Source organism: Typopeltis vanoorti, chromosome 4, assembly GCF_054136105.1.
Source record: "Typopeltis vanoorti isolate ZY-2024b chromosome 4, IOZ_Tvanoo_1.0, whole genome shotgun sequence".
In the NCBI taxonomy this organism is placed as follows: domain Eukaryota; kingdom Metazoa; phylum Arthropoda; class Arachnida; order Uropygi; family Thelyphonidae; genus Typopeltis; species Typopeltis vanoorti.
The window spans coordinates 136,666,006-136,680,666 of NC_143552.1; the positions used below are offsets into that span (position 1 = coordinate 136,666,006).

Here is a 14,661-nt window from a genome sequence, read left to right on the forward strand (position 1 = left end):
TATTACATAGGAGCAGTGCTTTTTTTTTGTTGGTAGCAAAGTGTTTAAAAATTTGCGATTTATTGACAGCAAAATATATTATCAATGTTATAAATATTCGGTAGATAGTACTGTATTCACGAATTGAATTTTTAGTTTTGATTACTCTTAAGTTGGTGTCCTGCTTTCCTGTTTCTTAGGTTGGTATGCAACCGGAAACAGGAAGTTGTGTTCACTTCCGATTGCTTACAATATCAATTTATAAGTTCTATATTCAGTCTGTAACAGGCAGATGTTCACGTGAGTTCTGAAATAATCTAGGTTAAATCAGTGTAATCATTGTTCAAAATAAGTAAAATAAGTAGTTACTTCATGCCAATGAGTAAAAAAAAAAAAAAAAAAAAAAGGAATGCTGAAGAAGCAGAAATGTTGAATCTATTTATGATCCTGTAAAACAGAAAACTAGCACCGAAAATACACTTAGTGAAGAGGATCACGAAACCAAGCCCGAATTTCCACATGGTCAAAAGGAAGCAGATTCTGATAATGGTTGGCCCGAACGTTGGAAACTTTTGCAGAAAAATTACTTCTGCGAGAGAAACTAGTGGCTGTATGTCAAGAAGAAAATGTGGGGCTGTAAAGCGTGTCGTGATGTCGGATATCTTGCCATCGATAAACACATGGGAATGAAAATTTCAGCAGAGTGGAAAAATGGCAAAATCAGTCATTTTGGAGAATCTCGAAAACAACAGTTAATGTCATTAAGAAAAAAAGATTTATGATCACAAGGAGAGTGAAGCGCACAAAGCGTGCCAAAACGTAAAATCTGAAGCAAAAAACGAAACATTAGAGAAAGTTATCATAATAAAGACGTAACAAACCAAGACGTATTAAACGTTTAATACCAAGACGTTTAAGACGTATTAAATCAAAAACCAGTAATAGAAAAAAAATAAAAAATATAAACATAAATGGATGGAACACGTTCAAAGAATGAAAACAGAAAGATTACCAAAACAAGCCTTAAAGTACAAGCCATTAGGAAAAAGAAAAACAGGAAGTCCTCTTAAACATTCAACGATGATTTCTAAGGCAGGAACAGTGAAGCGCACAAAGCGTGCCAAAACGTAAAATCTGAAGCAAAAAACGAAACATTAGAGAAAGTTATCATAATAAATACGTAACAAACCAAGACGTATTAAACGTTTAATACCAAGACGTTTAAGACGTATTAAATCAAAAACCAGTAATAGAAAAAAAATAAAAAATATAAACATAAATGGATGGAACACGTTCAAAGAATGAAAACAGAAAGATTACCAAAACAAGCCTTAAAGTACAAGCCATTAGGAAAAAGAAAAACAGGAAGTCCTCTTAAACATTCAACGATGATTTCTAAGGCAGGAACAGGCAATGCTAGGCCTAAATTCTTGATATGTATGATGATGATGATGATGGTAATAATGAACTCCAAGAACAAAATATCGTTACTTATTGATGATTCGACAACCGTGAGTAACACAACAACATTGATTGTTATTGTTCGTGTAGTTCTTCCTGAACTTTCGGCTCCTGTGAGTCTTTTCCTAGATTTGATTGAATTATCAGATGTAACCGCTGGAGGAATTCTAAACTCTTTAATTAGTCATCTTGAGTGTTTAGGATTATCTCAAGATTACTTAAAGGCGTATTTACAGTCCATAGCTTGCGATGGTGGAGCTGTGTTGTTTGGTGTGCGTTATGGTGTAAGGAGGCTAATGCAAGAGAAGTTTCCTAGTGTTATTTACTATCATTGTGCTAGCCATTGCATTGAATTGTCTGTTAGTGACATGAACAATGTGGAAGGAGTGAATCGCTTTTAGAGTTTCATGGACAAACTTTATGTGACTTATCATGCTCCACCTAAGAATGCTAGGAAACAGGAATGTGTAGCGACTCTAGAACTTCAACTTCTTAAAATTGGCAGACTTTTAAGCACTCGATGGGTGCATCTGGCATTCGCACTATTTCTACAGTGTGCCAAGACTTTGAAGCCCTCATCCATCACTTTCTGGAGGCAAAAGAAGACAGCAGAAGAAGCAAAAGAGATCACTTTTCTTTATGACGGCCTTTTAAAAAAAATAACGTGTGTGAGTTTGTTCTTGATTTGGGCATTATGTGTGATGCTCTCAATAACTTAGTGAACTAAGTCTAGATTTGAAAGAGAGAAATATTGACTTGTACAAAGTAGACAGGAAGATAAACAATAGAGTTCAACTTTTTGAAGAAAGAATTGAAAATCCTGGTCCATACTACTGTATTTCTCTTCAAAGTCAGAAGAAGAAGATGAAGTTCAAAGGGACTGAGTTCTGCAAAAATGAAAGACACAGTCATACAATACGTTCATCTGCTTTCTATAAAAATCTGAAAGAAGCTGTTAGAAAGCGTCTGCTTGAAGGAGATGATGCTGATTTGCCTTAATGTGCTAAGTTTGTAGATATCAAGTATTAGCCAGAAAATCCTGAGAAACATTTGACATTTGGTGAAGCTGAAAAAAGTTAGCACGCAAATTTCGCTTAAATGAAAGAGAAGCAGTTCGTATTTTCCGTGAATATCTTCAAGAAAATATTCATCTACAGCACACTTTGGACACAATTGCAATATCTTCCAGTGAATGTGAAAGGGGTTTCTCTCAGACGAACCTTATAGCAACTTCATCTAGGTCATCTCTGCTTGTACGGACAACTTCTGCACTGATGTTCATCCGTATTATAGGACCCCCTCTCACTCAATTTAACCCTAGCAAATATGTGCACTCATAGCTACTCCGAGGTCGTCATTCTGCAGTTGATACCAAAAGCAAGAAGCGATCTAGAGACGACGAGGGTATATGTTACGATATGTTAAACGTATGTAAGTTGCTGTAATAACACCTTAAGTGAGTACCGTCACCTTTTTTTGCAGACAAAAAGTACTGCATAGGAGTATTACATTATGCATATACATATTGATATATTATACAGTAAGTATAATAAGATTATACTTACTGTATAATCTTATTATACTTACTGTATAAGTATAATAAGATTACTACATTATATAGTAATAGTAACATTTTGCATAATAATATTTTTACGTTAGTAATTTTAATATCAGTATTAATTTAGGTAAATTTTATTATTATTATTATTATTATTATTATTATTATTATTATTATTATTATTATTATTATTATTACGGGCGACTCCAGGAAGTCCTTAGACTCACCGAGGGAGGCCCTAAACATCATGTCCACACAACTATACGACATTCTCACAGTACCTATCATACCTTGCCTTAAACTCACTCACCGTCATAGCACCCACAACAGACTCTGGTAGCTTACACCACTCATTTAACACTCTAAAAGTAAAGAATCCAGCTCTAACATCCCTGCTAACCACACTTTTGCCCAGTTTCCATGGATGTCCCCTAGTCCTCCCACAACCAGCCCTGTTCTCAAAAATATCCTCTGAATTAATCCTATAGAAACCCTTTAGCAAACTGAATGTCTCAATCATATCTCCCCTTTTCCGCCTATCAACTAATTTCTGCAACCCACAAATCATCAACCTATTCTCATATGGTTCATTCCATAGACCCGCTATCATCTTAGTCACTCGCCTCTGGATCCTCTCCACCTCCTCCCCATCAAGAAGGAACCTAGGTGACCAAATCTGTGCACAGTAGTCGATATGAGGTCTTATCAAGGCTCGGTACAGAGGTACAATAACTTGCTTGTCTCTGCTCGTCAAGGTATTTTTCAACAACCAAATGAGTTGATGAGCTGTTTTAGCTACTTTTGCAATGTTCCCCCTAAGCTTCATCTCCCTATCCATCAACACTCCCAAGTCCCTGGCCTCATCAATCTCCTGGAGTACAGTTCCACCCATGTGGTATACTGCTGCTAATCTTTTCACCCCAAAATGCATAACCTTACATTTTGTCACATTAAATTGACATCCATTGTCCTTAGCCCAGAACTCCAATCTATCCAAGTCATCCTGCAAGATTTTGACATCATCTGCATTCACTATCGCCCTACCCAACTTGGCATCACCGGCGAACAAATGAACTGTTCCTCTTAGATCCTTCCCTGTATCGTTATTGAACAGATTAAACAGCAGCAGTCCAAGAACAGAACCCTGCGGGATGCCACTAGACACAGGCCGTCATTTGGACTCTACTCCGGAATAAACCACTCTTTGATGTCTCTCCATCAACCACCCACCTATCCATCTCACCAACCCAATATCCATTCCAATATATGTTGTAGTTTACGGATTAGAATTCCATGTGGTATCGTGTCAAACGCCTTTGCCAACGACTCCTGATATGCTGATCAGTCGGTAATTTGCAACAGTAGTCTTGGATCCTCCTTTATGCAGTGAAACTATTTTCCCCTCTTTACACACCTCCGGGACTAAACCAGACCCGAGACTCAGATTAAACAACATGGTCAAGTGCACTGATAATTCCTTAGCCGCTTCACTCAAGACCCGTGCCGGTATACCATCCAATCCCACAGATGTATTCACATTAAGGTTCTGTAATAGACTATTCAACTACACTTCATTCAATACAATTCCCGTATAAACTAATGGCTCCTTCATTTTTTCAATGTCTCCACCTGGATGATATACTTTTGCAAAGTGCTCGCTCAGTAACTCCACTATCGACTGATTCAGTGACCTCCTTACCATCGTCATTCCTTAAAATCATTTTGCCGTGTACAGTTTTTTCCTTGCTTGCAGCATATTGAAAGAACTGTTTGAGATTCTCTTTAGCTTGCATTGCTAGTTTCCTTTCATAATCTGCTTTTGCTTTTTTGTGCCACACTCGTTACCCTTCTGGCCTGCACTTTATACCGTTCGTGTGCCTGCAGGTCACCCCTTTCTTTAAATTCCCTTCACAGTTGTTTCTTTTTTTGCAACTCAAGCTTAATGGTGTTATTCATCCATTTAACCGCTACTTGTTTTACTATTCGAGTCCTAAGTATGCAATCAGCCATAACCTCCTGTAAATGCTCCTTGACCACTTCCCATGCTCTATCGACATCCAATCCTTGCAGTTGTACATGCCATGGCACTGATCCGAGCAATCTCCTAAGCTTGTCATACTTGTCAGCACGGTAAGTCCACATATATCCTGTCTTAACCAAAAATTGCACACCTTTAGCCACCTCCCAGGTCAAGACCTTATGATCACTCTTACCAATAGGCGGCAACATGGTCATATTCATTACAGTCAAATTCTGAGATGCTATTACCAGGTCAAGCACTCTCACACCCCCTAGTATTTTCAATTACATGCTGTCTCAGATAGTTATCCCTTAATAATTGAATGAAATCCATTTCCTTCCTCACATGTGTCCTCTCCTCCTTACAATCAATGTTACCATAGTTGAAATCTCCAATAATAATTACCCTCCTTCCACTCGTTTCATCAATTTGTTTATGCATACTATCTTGACCATCTATTCCATCACCTGGTCTGTAGCAGCACCCAACTGTATATTTTATTCTGCCAGTCTCAATCTCACACCAAATAGCCTCAAATGAGCTCTTTTCACTGTCCTGCGATACAACTTCAATTCTCCTTGGCTGCAGTTCATCAGCTATCATCAATAACAGCCCTTCTGCCATTTTATTCTCTCTGTCCCTCCTAAACACACTATAACCTACACATTCTACCCCACTGACTATCATCTTCTGTCAGCAATGTTTCACTAATGCCAATAACCTGTGGCCAGGAAGAGCCAATCAAGGCCAAAAATTCTTCCTTCTTGTTCCTAATACTCCTGGCATTAGTATACATGAAGTGCAGTGATCCCTTTGTCCCACCCCTATCTTGATGCGTTATTCTAAATATCCCATTCCCATTTTTTGTTCATGGTACTGGCTCGGGTACATTATATACATTCTTATACTCAACTGTCTCACTGATATCCGCATATCCCCCCCCCTCCTTGGTAGTTCTAGTTTCCCTGGTTCTGCACATCCATTTTCACTTCATTCAGCAACACACCAAATCCATTCAAATGCAGGCCATCCATCTTGTATAAATCCTTTCGCCCATCAAACTCATTCCACACGTCCACGAATTCCACACCACACTGTCTGCATAACCTGCGCATATTGTCATTTGCGATTATGGCCCTTCTTCTAAACTCCTCTCTGTCATACCGCGGCAACAGACTCACCATTCTAACTCTGTCACTCTTTTCTTTCACTATCTTTAACAATACTTTCAAGTCCTCTCTCATAAAAAAATTATCTCCTTTCAATTCATTCGTACCTGCCACAACTATCAATTCTTTGACCCTCTGTTTTTGCGCTCTAATACTCTCACTTACATCCTTAAATTTCACACCCGGTAAGTGCGATTTAGTTAAACTCCCAACTATCACTCCTCTTAATAACGAGTCACCATACAACACTATCTCCTTCATTTCAGAAACTCTCCCACTCTTACGCTTATTTTTCCTTTCAAACACTTGTTTATTTACGTTAGCCGAATCACTCTGGAAAGAGTTTTGCAGGTGCTCTAATTGCCGCTGCGCATTTTGTATCACTGCGCGCAACCTAGCGATCTCACTTCCTACAAATAACACTGGCCAACAAAAAAAAAAATTTTTTTCCTGCTGATTACGATCTGACACTTTTTTTTTACTAATTTGGGTGCGCTGATTTCAAATATCAAACCCATTTTTCTCTATCTCGTCAGGATTTTCCTCTATGGCATTTTCTTTTTGCTAATTTGTAAGTTTTTGATATTTTTAAGGATGCAGTAGTATTTAGAGGATCAAAAAAAATCGATTTTTTAATATTATTTTCTGAAAGTATGTACTTTTAAAAATCTGTTCCTAACTTTTTATCAAGAAATTTGAAAAATTCCCGAAGATATAGCCTATTATTCAAAGCGGTGCGCAGATCAGAATCGGAGCGCTCACCACTCTCGCTTGTTAGTAAACGAATAAATGCGTAAGAACCTGCAACGGCACGTACTGGCGCTTTGAATGCGAGAGAGGCCGATAACCGACCTAATACATTTAGGTGATGAAAAGTAGGCGATGACAACTGTCTAAAACAAATGAATGCTATATGCGTCATAGCGGATAAAGAACAATCGAAATCAGTCAATCGTTAATCGATCGTGAAAGTATGATGAGCGTTTAAAACGTTTCGATAAAGTCTCTGGTTTTTTTGTCTTGTTAATTGCATGTTAGTCGGCAGTGAAGAAAATACATCATGTCTACTACTCGAAATTGTGTCAATAGTGTAGATTCCTTCTGCTACATTTGTGGCAGCTTTACTGTTCCCAGTCAAAGGACAAATATCACTGATTTCGTTAAGAAAGTGTTCTTTGCATACCTTGACGTAAAACCTGCTGATCAAGACAATTCATGGGCTCCAAATAAAGCGTGTAAGTCATGTGTAGAAAATTTAGGACAGTGGAGCAAGGGAAAATGCCAAAAGCTAATTTTTGGCATTCCAATGATTTAGCGCGAACAGAAAAATCACGTAGATGATTGCTATTTTTGTTTAGTTCAGACTTCTGGTTAATAAGAAGAATAAGAAAAAAATTATGTATCCAAATCTCGACTCAGCAATTCGGCCAGTTGCTCATTCCAATGAAATAGTCGTGCCAATTTATAAAGGACTTCCTTTATTTGAGAACGAGTATGATCGGGATATGCCAGATGTTCTTGAGGAGCAAGACCTGGATGTTGATTTAGACAATGAAAATTTAATTTCTAGTTTTCTTGGCAGCAACGTTTTACTCAAGCGGAATTGAATAACTTAGTAAGAGATTTGGGTCTATCAAAGGAATAATCGGAATTGTTACCTTCAAGATTAAATGAAAAAAACTTACTGGAGCAAGATACGAAAATAACTTTTTATCGTAGCAGGGAAAGTAATCTTGTACAATATTTTAAACACGAGTGTGGGTTTGTTTACTGTAACAATGTGTCAGGTTTACTAACTGAAATGAGTGTTGTACAATATCATCCAAATGAGTGGCGTTTATTTATCGACAGTTCAAGCAGAAGTCTCTAGTGTGTTTTACTACACAATGGGAATGTATATGGCTCAATTCCTATTGGCTATTCAGTCCACTTAAAGGAAAAATATGAGGACATTAAAAAGGTTCTGAAGTTATTAAAATATACAGACCGTAACTGGATCATCTGTGTGGATCTTAAAATGGTGAAGTTTTTACTTGGCTTTCAAAGAGGATATACAAAGTTTCCATGTTTTCTATGCTTCTAGGATAGGCGAGCTAGAAACCAACTGGAGTCAGAAACATTGGTCTCTTAGAATATCCTTAAATGTTGGAGAACAGAATGTTATAAATCAACCTTTAATCGACAGAGAAAAAATCATTTTTCCACCTCTACACATCAAGCTAGGTCTTATGAAGCAGTATGTTAAAGCTTTAGATTTACAAGGTGACTGTTTCCAATACATATGTGAAAAATTTCCACGACTTAGTTATGAAAAAATTAAAGCCGGTGTATTTGATGGACCACAAATTAGAACTTTAATGAGAGACCCAAATTTCCTCAACTCTATGAACGAAATTGAGAAAGAGGCCTGGACTTCGTTTACGATGGTTGCGAATATTTTCTTGGAAACAAAAAAGCGTGCAATTACAAAGATCTAGTGGAAACAATGCTTGAAAATCTCCAGCGCCTAGGTTGCAACATGAGCATAAAACTTCATTTCCTATACAGTCATCTTGATAGATTTCCCGAGAATTTAGGTGCTGTAAGCGATGAACAAGGTGAAAGATTTCACAAAGACTTAAAAACTATGGAAGATCGGTACCAAGGAAGATGGGATTCTCACATGATGGCCGACTACTGTTGGAGTATTCAAAGGGATTGCCAAAACAGAACACACAGCAGAAATTGCTACAAACAAAAATTTATTCCCTGAAACTCATGTGTAAGTAAAATTGTTATTTTTTTTATAAATATTCTTTTAATTTTTAATGAATATTGTTAAGTAGTTATGTATCTAATTATCGGCCTCTCTCGCATTCAAAGCGCCAGTACGTACCGTTGCAGGTTCTTACGCATTTATTCGTTTACTAACAAGCGAGAGCGTGAGCGCTCCGATTCTGATCTGCGCACCACTTTAAATAATAGGCTATATCTTCGGGAATTTTTCGAATTTCTTGATAAAAAGTTAGGAACAGATTTTTAAAAGTACATATTTTCAGAAAATAATATTAAAAAATCGATTTTTTTTGATCCTCTAAATACTACTGCATCCTTAAAAATATCAAAAACTTACAAATTAGCATAAAGAAAATGCCATAGAGGAAAAACCTGACGTGATAGAGAAAAATAGAGATAGAGTTTGATATTTGAAATTAGCGCACCCAAATTAGTAAAAAACAAGTCTCGTATAAAAGTCAGCAAAAATTGTGTTGGACTGTGTAATTCATGATAGTACCTGCAAATATGGCATACTGCGTTTTTTCTGTTGAAAGAGATATACATCTGTTCTGTATAAGTGCCACATTGTAGAAACTATTGTGGAATGGCACTCCTCGTTCCACACTCTTCAACCTAAAGTTTCAAATCGGCTAATAGAAAGATGCTACCTCTTTTGAAGTCCACAGCATAGAGATGTAGAGTCGACGCTAGGGATGTATATGTTTGCCTGATACAATTAGTAGTTTAAGCCATGCCGCGTGTGACGACAAGAAAATATATACAAGCACAACAGGTTGTGTCCTACTAAAGGTGACGGGGAAGAGAGAGAGAGAGAGAGAGAGAAGATTCCCAATGCTTATTTCAAAATAGGATATTTCGTTTTGCATTTCGTTTCTGGGAATAATAAGACCTGCATGCCTGCCCTACATACTCTTTTTTAATATTTGATGTAAATTATTTTAGTATCGCAACCACATATTACAAATACTCTGATTTTATTTTATTTTTTTTTGTATACGACCGAAGTTTTTTTTTATTTTGTAACAAAACTGAATTCAATTAAATGTTTTGTATATTGCAAGAACATTTCAGAACTAGGTCTTAACGGATGTTGAGTAATGGCTGAGATTTTATTGAACAATTTTTTACCTGTGATATTTTGAATATGGTATCTGGGTCGGATTTTTATCATTCTTCACAAAGATAAGTGCGCGACATTTCTAAGAAATTATTTTCTCTTTTGAAATGAGTTATCCATCAGTATCATTGTTAAGAACGTTTTCTGGATACTGGTATGTATAGAACCAAGGTATTTATTTATTTATTATTATTATTATTATTATTATTATTATTATTATTATTATTATTATTATTATTATTATTATTATTATTATTATTATTATTATTATTATTATTATTATTATTATTATTATTATTATTATTATTATTATTATTATTATTGGATGTAACACATATTAATTATATAAGCAAAAAACTGAGGATATTACTGTTTAAAATGCACTACTTACAAGACATATTACCTTCAATATTAGGAAAATTATCTATAAATCCCTAGGTGAGTGTATACGGAGATATGGTATAGCATGCTATGACTCTGCCGCAATATTTAATGAAAAACGCTAAACGCATATTCAAAACAGGCTGGCAACAACAGCTCTTGAGTGTCAAAACAGTAGTTCTCCTTTTTTTCATCCATCAATATACATATACCAACAGTCGACTTCTGACCGTAACAAATTTTAGACCTTACACCGGGGATCGCCAAACTTCTTTGACTGTCGACCCCTTCAAGAGTTTCTTGACGTTTTATCGATCCCCTCTATTTTACTATTATGTAATTATAATAGGGCAAGAGAAAAAGACGCTTATGTGAATTTTTAGATTATTTTACAGTTATAGTGTTTATTGTATGTATAATATAGTATATATTATTATATTATATTACTCTTACTACTGCTATTACTATCACTAGTAATATCACTGGTATTACTAGTGATATTAATATTAATATTAATAAACTACTGGTATTAATATCACCGGTATTACTACCAGCCCTGCTCAACTCTTCAACATAGAGAAGTTTAGTTCGTGAATGAATAACGATTGAATTATAATATGCGTGTTGATGAATTTTAGAACATTAACGCTTGCTTGTATGTCGATGCGCAAAAATGAGACTGGGATCGAATACGTGTAAGTATAAGTAAATAAGCAACCGCGCGCGTGTTGCCATCTCGCTCCCACCGCGCCGGGGCCGAGCGGGAACCACCCATCCGTTTATTGGTAAATACGTCATTTTGGCCTACTTGATTGGCCTCCGTAACTATTTTCATGACCTTGCTCCATCTTACAGGTCTTATTCATGTCACTGTTGCCACGATTCACTCTTAATTGCGTTGTCATTCAGGATGTAGGTAATCCAAATTAACCGAATTAAATATTACCCGTACAATGATGTCTTATATTTTTCTATCGACCCCTGAGCCCGAATCGACCCCTAACAATGTTATATTGACCCCTGGCGGTCGATATCGACCACTTTGGCGACCACTGCCTTACATCATGCTAAGACACTACTTTTCCAGAAAATACCGAATAGTAACAGTTCCATATAACATACCTTACAAGTAATTATAATAATGCATACTGTATGTATGGAAAAGCAACCCATCAGTTCTATGTACCAAACCTGTTAAATAAGTTTCCATACAGTATAAAGAGCCTAACTTCATATATTGCTCTAAGTCTAAAGAGCGCCTTGTGTCCCTATACTCAATAACAATGACTAACATTAAACCAGCCAAATGATAATAAATAAATATATATAAAGTAAAATAAAATAAAAAATAGTAATCTAATTATATACTTTAATAAATTTAGTTTAATCCTTTATCCAAGTGAGAGCAAACAAAGTTTGCCCATGAAAATATCTTCAGGACTGAATATAGCGTTGTACTATCTTACCTGGGTAACTAGTACAACACCAGGCAACTCGTAGCAAAGGTGGGGCAAGCTATCAACACTCCTATCCCAGTATCTCCCATAATGCAAAACACATCTCCTTGCAGATATGTATAATGTTATGCATTAAGAGATTTGCCACTACCCAGACTAGTTTCGACCTTTATTGAGGTCTCTTCAGTGGGAGCCAGGCCCAGAGTTGGAGATACCAGGCAGAAGCAATAGCAAGGTCATCTTTACCTATAGGAGTTGCCAAAAGGTTTGCCACCTTTTTTTAATTATTCTGGATTTAGAGAAAGATGTTGAAAGTTTTTCACTTGGTCAGACTATAGTAAATTTAGTTTAATCCTTTATCCCAGTGAGAGCAAACAAAGTTTGCGCCTGAAAATATCTTCAGGACTGAATATGGTGTTGTACTATCTTACCTGGGTAAGTAGTACAACACCAGACAACTCGTAGCAAAGGTGGAGCAAGATACCAACACTCCTATCCCCTTCACATAAAGTCATACATCGGCTTCGAAAGATGTGAACAAAATGACAAATATACTCATACTATTACTATAATTAGGTATATTAAAAGAATAACATAAATGTTTCAGCACTGTGTAATAAATGTATCAGAAATGTAATAATTATAATACCTTAAATGTTCATATATCAGAACTTTGTACACATGATAGCAATAATCAAAGGCTATCAGAGTATAGAATTAGACTACTAATAGTATAACACTATTAGTAGTCTAATTCTATACTCTAATGACACCTAACAACATCTTCATAAAAGCCAAACATTGGCTTCGAAAGATGTGAACAATTGTTAAATGTACTGCTATCATTATGGTATTTATATAATTAATATTAAAAAATTATACACAGTTCGCTACTTTCTTCCAGTAATGTTTCCAGTGGTCCCAATCTAGGTCCTAGTTACTGTTATTATTAATGCTCCGGCACTAATAATAACAATTACAAAACAGAATACACAGCATTATGAGAAACAAATTACGTTGTTCGTCAACACACACAAGCCAATACATTTCCAGATTGTACAATAATAATTATGGCCAAGCATTAAGAGGCTTTTACCTTCTATGTTAAATCCACTTTCAATGAAATGAACGGGTGCCACCTAGAGAGACATTAAAAATACTCTTTGGACTCTTTATGCAGGCAACACTCCCTGCTATTCAGTACCTATGCCAAAGGAATTCACTCAGAGAGAGAGAGAGAGAGAGAGAGAGAGAGGTGTTGGCTACATTCCCAAAATAACTAAAAACTTCAACTAAAAATAGTATTGACTCTTCCCTTTGTGAGAATGAAAGGTGTTTATTATTATTATTATTATTATTATTATTGACACATAGTCAAACAAGATATCATTTAAACAACAATTTAACTGGTGATACAGAACAAATTAAGATTCTACCCCAAGAATAGTCCGTCAGACAGCGTCGTAAAATATGGACTGATCCAAGTAATGCTGTTTTTGGTAGGTCATATGGGGTCACTTCGTTGATGTTTAATTGCTGTAAATAGTTGGATAGCTTCTTTGAAGTTGCACCAAGTGTACCGATAACTATTCGGATGACTTTGGTGTGTTTAAGCCACAGTCGGCAACTTCGATTGCCAGATCTCGATATTTAGTAATTTTCTCCAGTTCTTTGTTGTTAATGTTGCTATCACTGAGTACTGCGATGTCAATAATCCAAACCTGTCCATGTTCAATAATTGTGATGTCAGGTCTATTGTGTTCCAAATGCCAGTTTATATTCGAAAGTCCCAGAGGATTTTTTGCTGTTTCGTTTTCCAATACAGTCTCTATTTTATGCTGCCACCGGTTATCAGAAGTAAGAAAACTATATTTTTTGCATACATGTCAATAAATTATTTTGGCCACTTGATCATGGTATTTATAGTCAGTTTGAGCTAGCACCGATTAGATGTTCTACAGCCTCATCTTCCTGATGCATAATCTGTATTTGCTGTTATTATTGATGTCAAAATGTTTGCTTTCATTGCATTAGTTTTTAATGACTGTTCTTGAGCTGCTAGAATAAATCCTTCTGTTTCTTTTTTAATATATCCATATTGTAGCCATTGCCACATCTTTTTCACGTCAATTTTGTTCTCAGTATCTCTAAGAAATTGGCCGTGCAAGGGTTTATTTTTCCAGTGGCATATATCGATTATTTTGTTGTTCCTTTTTGTAATCGGATTTGTTTCTTGTGGCTTTTAGAAGGCCCTCTTGTGTAACTGCTTGAAGCATTGGCTCAGAGCTATGGTCGATGTAACTTCTTTATTAATAATAATTAATAATAATAAAAATTAAAAAAAAAATAATTAATAATGATTAATAAAAAATAATATTTAATAATGATTAATAAAAAATAATATTTAATAATGATTAATAAAAAATAATAATTATTATTATTGTAGAAAGTATTTTACCTTGGGTATAATAAATGTTAAAGATACCAAGTTATTTTAAACCTGGTTTTACTCCATTTGTCTGTTTGCTTACTTGGGAAAATGGAGTAAAACCAGGTTTAAAATAGCTTGGTATCTTTAGCAATTATTATTATTATTATATATACTATCACCCACCCACCTTTTTTAATATATACATGCACAGCATGCAAAACGACACTGCACTACTAACAATCAACAAACTACATTAACACGGCACTCTCCAGAGCACAACAAGACCTGAATAAATTAACGGGATATTTTC

The 14,661-nt window shown here is 35.7% G+C and overlaps 1 protein-coding gene across 1 annotated transcript in view; it reads right to left on the reverse strand.

Annotated features, from left to right (window-relative positions):
• The window catches only part of LOC150107697 (coiled-coil domain-containing protein 112-like), a 203,512-nt gene extending 190,395 nt beyond the window's left edge, over positions 1-13,117 (reverse strand). The window contains exon 1 of the mRNA XM_090391470.1: positions 13,017-13,117. The gene's annotated coding sequence lies outside the window, so the exon portion shown is untranslated. The remainder of the gene's footprint in view (positions 1-13,016) is intronic.
• Between the last annotated feature and the right edge of the window lie 1,544 nt (positions 13,118-14,661).